The sequence below is a fragment of the Nerophis lumbriciformis genome, linkage group LG06 (assembly GCF_033978685.3).
Source record: "Nerophis lumbriciformis linkage group LG06, RoL_Nlum_v2.1, whole genome shotgun sequence".
Lineage (NCBI taxonomy): Eukaryota > Metazoa > Chordata > Actinopteri > Syngnathiformes > Syngnathidae > Nerophis > Nerophis lumbriciformis.
In genome coordinates, this window is record NC_084553.2 from 22,029,409 (window position 1) to 22,035,408 (window position 6,000).

Below are 6,000 nucleotides of genomic sequence, written 5' to 3' on the forward strand. Positions count from 1 at the left end.
CTCACAGTACTCACAAATTGACTTGGATAAGGTCGTTTGATTGTGCATTTGCTCTCTGTATGACTCTTGAGATTGTGTCTTAAAAACCGTTTGTCACTTTCTGATGAAAATCATGGAAATTAGCCCTTGATGGAGGAGGAAAGCGGAGGAAAGTGCGAATTTCTACATTATTAAATCTTTCACGTCTTATGATACGCATATCATCACTGCTACTAGCAGCTGAAGCTATGGCATTCTTATTTTTATCCCCATCCCTTGAAACTGATAGATCATTATCATGTCTACCGCCATCACCTGTCTGCTCATACTCATTGAGGGCGCTATACACATTGTTGATCTGCAGGACTCCTTGGTTCATTAAATTCATTAGCTGTAGACACGCTGTCATCTTCTGTATTTGAATTGGGGTATCTATATGTTTGTATAATGTCATTTAGACTGTTTTCTGAAGGTAGAAAAGGTACTTGCGATGTTTCTATTTGCAGCCAATCACTGTTTAAAGGTGATATTGTCTATGTCAGTGTTCAGATCTGAGATTGGTTGAAGAAGGTATGATGACATCTCAGCATAATTTCCACGTTCTGATTCAGCCATTTTTTACTTAATATCTTAAAAAAAGATTGTCTATCAAGATTGTAGAAATTGATGTCTGTTTCCTCCACATCTACATCTTCAACATGCTTCCTCAGGGGGTCAAGGCTTCAGCTTTTTGCATCCTGAGTAGAACCGTCTCCATTTTTTCAGTGTTCCAGGGATAATGACGTGTTGCTCGATTCTACGAAATAATAAAATTGTATTTAGTTAACAGAAATATATTCTAAATATACACTCAAAAAAATGATTCAAGCTCTTCTTAGATGTAACACCCTATTCAAAAATATCTAGTTTTAAAATATACACATATATTTAATCAGTGAAAAATTAAATTTCTCATAATTGATCTTATGGGATTGATTTGATGTTGATCAACGCAAAATAAATGAGTTCAGAACTTGTAGCTGCCCTTTGCCCATGCGCATATCATCTGTAGCGGTCCACTTGGATTAATGACACAAGATGCAGAGAGCTTCGACTGGTGCAACTTTAATTCTCTCCTCCTTTTCTCCTCACAATATTGACACCGTGAAAACTATGAAGATGGACAGAAAATACAAATGCCATCGTACCATATTTCCACAAACAATACATAAATCATGTTTACATTTTTAAACTTATAAACAAATCTTTTTAGTAAACTTAAATAATTAATTTTCACATGAATTAAGCTTAATTACAAGTTACAGCTCTTATTTAAATAAAAATAATGACATTTTCCCGTTTGTTTTAAATGAAATGAAGCACTTGTTTTACAATAAATAAAACCATTAGTCTCCTCCTACCTCCTTCCGCTTCCAAGGGCGCTAAATTTGCTCAGCTAGTTAGCCTAGCTTCCACACACAGCTCGTAGTGACTCTCCTTAAATGTGACACAAACAACACAAACACGAGGCACAATAAAATAACCTCTCACAAATGTTCACACAGAATATGACAAATATATCTTTGTCAGCATGTTTTACCAGTCCTGGAGTAACGTGAGTATGCTGTTGAAGTCAGACAAAACGGCAGCAGGAAGTCAAGCACCAGCAATAAAGGAAGTAACAGAATAAGAGTGGGCTCTTCAAAATAAAGGCACAAAAAAACGTAACATGACAGAACTGCATTTTTCTCATGAACAAAATTTGCTGCCATTTACATCATCTTCGTGAGCATAACTCATTAGCATAATGTCTTCTGGCGGGAGTGGACCGCATCAGCAGGAACTGGGAAGGAGGTTGAAGCTCAGTCTTTGGTACATATTCTTTTTTTTTTTTATATAGCTATAGTACTGTATACTGTACCGCTGGTGTATTCAGTGCTATATACCACATTTCGTGCAATGTTTGTGGGGGAGAACTTTACTTTTAAAGTCCGACTTTGCATGCTAGCTTGGTAACTTCCACCATGGCCTCTTGCTTAATAGTCCACACATGAACACGGCAGTCGGAAAACTGCAAGATGATTGTGAGGTGAACGAACTTGCCCTCACTTATTATATTACATAAGTCAGGACGGGATGAACGTGAGGAGCAGCGTGAGCGGGGAAGATTATTGACACTACAGTCGGAGATAAATGCATGCAATGTCTGCCCGTGTATTTTGACTTTATTCAATGTGTGTGCTTCCACTGGGTCCGCTGCGCTCCGTGTCAGCTCCGGCAGTCCGGAGACTGCCTGTATGTGTGTTTGAATATGTGTTTATAAGGATTATATAGTGTTTTATACCTCATACAGAGTATTATCTCAGGTTATCGCGAGTGAATCTATTTTATTATCGCGGAAATTCGTTTGTCTCGGCACCCTAGCAGACCGGCTGTGCTCGCAGTGATGATGGGAGACTGCAGCCGATTGAGTGAGGACGGTCAAAGGTGCACAGAGCCTTGATGGACAGGAGCGGACACGCAATGCACACGGATCTGGTTGAAGTTCATGCACCAGATCCGGTTGGTGTTGTGCTTTCCCTGTTTTGTTGAACTCCATCATCTCCGCTGGTCTCTGCCTCTTACACCCTCTCTCCTTCAGTAAAGCTGTCGATTAAGCAGTAAATGTAGATTCTAGGTTACAGATGGTCGGTGAATACATGCAGGAAGGTTAATATTGATCCTGTGTGTTTGATATTTTAATAAAATGGCAGAATGTATTCAACTTAATTGTTGAAACGTATTTGTTTGTCAAATAATTGGTAGTCTATTCTAAACGTTCAAATGTTATCTTGTTTTATTGGTCAGAGCTTTTATTCAATTTCAACTTGTCTGCATTCTGGGTATTCTGCTACTTGCACTCACAACTCAATATGTTATCATCTTTTGCAGATTGATCATTTTTTTGAAGCTTCATGTGGCAGCCTCCTAATGTTAAGCGTTACCAAGCTCCTTGTGGCAGCCTAGTGATTGTAAGTAATAGGTTGTGTTTAATGCTGGTGTCATGACTTGGTCCTTGGGTTTTGTTTTTCCGGGAGGCAACGGAAAGTTGGCTCGGGCGAGACGGGAATGTAAGTACATGATTGTTTATTACTATTAAAAAAGTACAAACGAAAAGCGCGCACAGTGGCGGAGCAAACAAACAATGAAACCAAAAGACTATAGCATTAATAAACAAAAACTTACTTGGCTTGGACTAAAGTAGCAGCATGAAAGATGGACATGAAAACAAGTGTCAGGAATGTGCAGAGCATAAATGTGGGATGTCGCCAGAAAGACAAACTGAAAACAATGAACTTAAATACTACAGACATGATTAGTGAAAACAGGTGCGTGACTCAAAACGTGAAACAGGTGCGTGACGTGACAGGTGAAAACTAATGGTTGCTATGGTGACAAAACAAACAAATGTGCACAAGAAGTCCAAAAACAAAACCGAACATGACTAAAACAAAACATGACACAGACATGACAGCTGGTACAAGCTGATCTCTATCATTGTCATCCTTTTGACGTGATGTATGCTAATTCTCTTTATTCTCTATTTCAGGATTATGAATGTGGCAGTGTAACGAATGCAGTTTGGAACTAGCTAGCAGGTATTTGTTGTTGCAGCATTTTAGGCAGACTCATGGGCATTTAAGGGGCAGTTATCGCTATTCATGTTCATATACAGATTGCCATGCAGTTTTAGTACATGGAGTAAGCTACTAAATCATACATACAAAGTTCATGGTAATGGGTTAAATAAATAATGGGTTGTACTTGTATAGCGCTTTTCTACCTTCAAGGTACTCAAAGCGCTTTGACACTACTTCCACATTTACCCATTCACACACACATTCACACACTGATGGAGGGAGCTGCCATGCAAGGCGCTAACCAGCACCCATCAGGAGCAAGGGTGAAGTGTCTTGCTCAGGACACAACGGAAATGACGAGGTTGGTACTAGGTGGGGATTGAACCAGGGACCCTCGGGTCGCGCACGGCCATTCTTCCACTGCGCCACGCCGTCCCAATGGTAAACAGCAAACTCCCAAAACAGCAGAAGTAGCTACATTCAAGTGTCATGTGTGCACATGCAAAGACCTAACAACAGAAAGAGATTATTTTCAACACATAAATCGACATCTGATGCGTAATGAAACGGTTCCATGTATGTTTTTAGGTTGCTCATTTAAAACAAATGTATACAGTACATTTAACACACACAAAAACAGGAAACACAACCAACATTCATTGATAGATTTTAAAGCTAATGTTGTCAGCACAAGAGGTCAGTTGCGTGATTCAGACAAATCTTTTTTTTTTTTGTCCTGTCCAGCTTCTCAGGCAAATCATATAGTTGATGTAGATGCCCATATCGGCTGTTCAGATTTACTTTACAAAAGAGAAGTGTAGGATACTTCTCTTGTTGCCTTATTTGTATTTGACTTTATTAAATGTATTTGTATTATCATTTGATGCAGCCGGGCCGGAGCAGGAGGGGATAGAAAGAGAAAAAACGAAGACAGAGGGGGAAATTGTGGGGACAAGAGGGGGATTAGACAGGGAGACAAAAACAACAACAGCAAACACAACAATAACAACAACACCAACAACAACAATAGAGCAACATCAGCAAATATACGATATGTCATACTTGCCAACCCTCCCGAATTTTCCGGGAGACTCCGAATTTCAGTGCCTCTCCCGAAAATCTCCCGGGACAACCATTCTCCAGAATTTCTCCCGATTTCCAGCCGGACTTAAGGCACGCACCCTCCAGGTCCATGCGGACCTGAGTGAGGACAGCCTGTCGTCATGTCCGCTCTTTACTTTTTGGTTGACCAACGGTTTAAAAAGTAACCACAGAACACTATAGTGTTCTGTGGTTACTCTTTGGTTGGCCAACGTTTTATGTTGTATTGCACCCTGATGGCAAGTGTGGGAGTCGGTTCTGAAGTATGAAGTAAAGAGATGTAACTTCATCACCTCGCCTGGTTATTGACTCCAACCCAGAATATTACACTGCACATACCTATGCTCTTTTAAAGGCTGTGCTACTGGCTGCAAAGCATTGCACTTTCAAATACAACAATGAGTAGAGAGGAGTGTTATGTGTGTATATGTGTAAATAAATGAACACTGAAATTCAAGTATTTAGTTTATTTATATGTATATATAAATATAGTAAATACATATTTATATATAGCTAGAATTCACTGAAAGTCAAGTATTTATTTTATTTTTATGTATGTATATACAGTATATATATATATATATATATATATATATATATATATATATATATATATATATATATATATATATGAGAAATACTTGAATTTAAGTGAATTCTAGCTATAAATATACTCCTCCCCCTTAACCTCTCCCCCTGGCCCCGCCCACCAGACGACGCCCCCCGACGCGCCCCCTCGCACCCCCAAGTCTCTCGAATTTGGAGGTCTCAAGGTTGGCAAGTGTGTGATATGTACAAATATGATGGTAAAAGTGATAGCAAAGAAGCAGTTAGCGAAATAACTAATAATACAGAAATGACAACGAGCATTATTACACTACAAATGGAGCAATACAATTACCAATAGAAATAGCGCTATTGATAATGAACAATACCAATAATTTACCTCTATTATCAACAATACAGTTGTTCAAATGCAACAATTGATGTTGTGTCGTTCGCGAACGATTCGTTCGAACGAACGAATCTTTTGAGTGAACATACTGAACCAAATCACTTCATGAACTGATTCGTTCCTTTCTCAGTTCAGTTGAGCGACCATGTCGGTATGAGTGGAACTGGCGCATTCTGTGACTCACTGAACCCTCGACGTCGGCGAACGACGCAGCCAGCTACTCATCATGGGGGCGGGGAGAGGGACTGAGCGAACGATTTGTTCACCACGGATTAATGACATGAATCAGGACTCGCGAACCTACTGACACAGAGAACTGACTGTGTCGCGTAGGAGGACGTCACATTGAGGCTCTCGTTCAGTCAC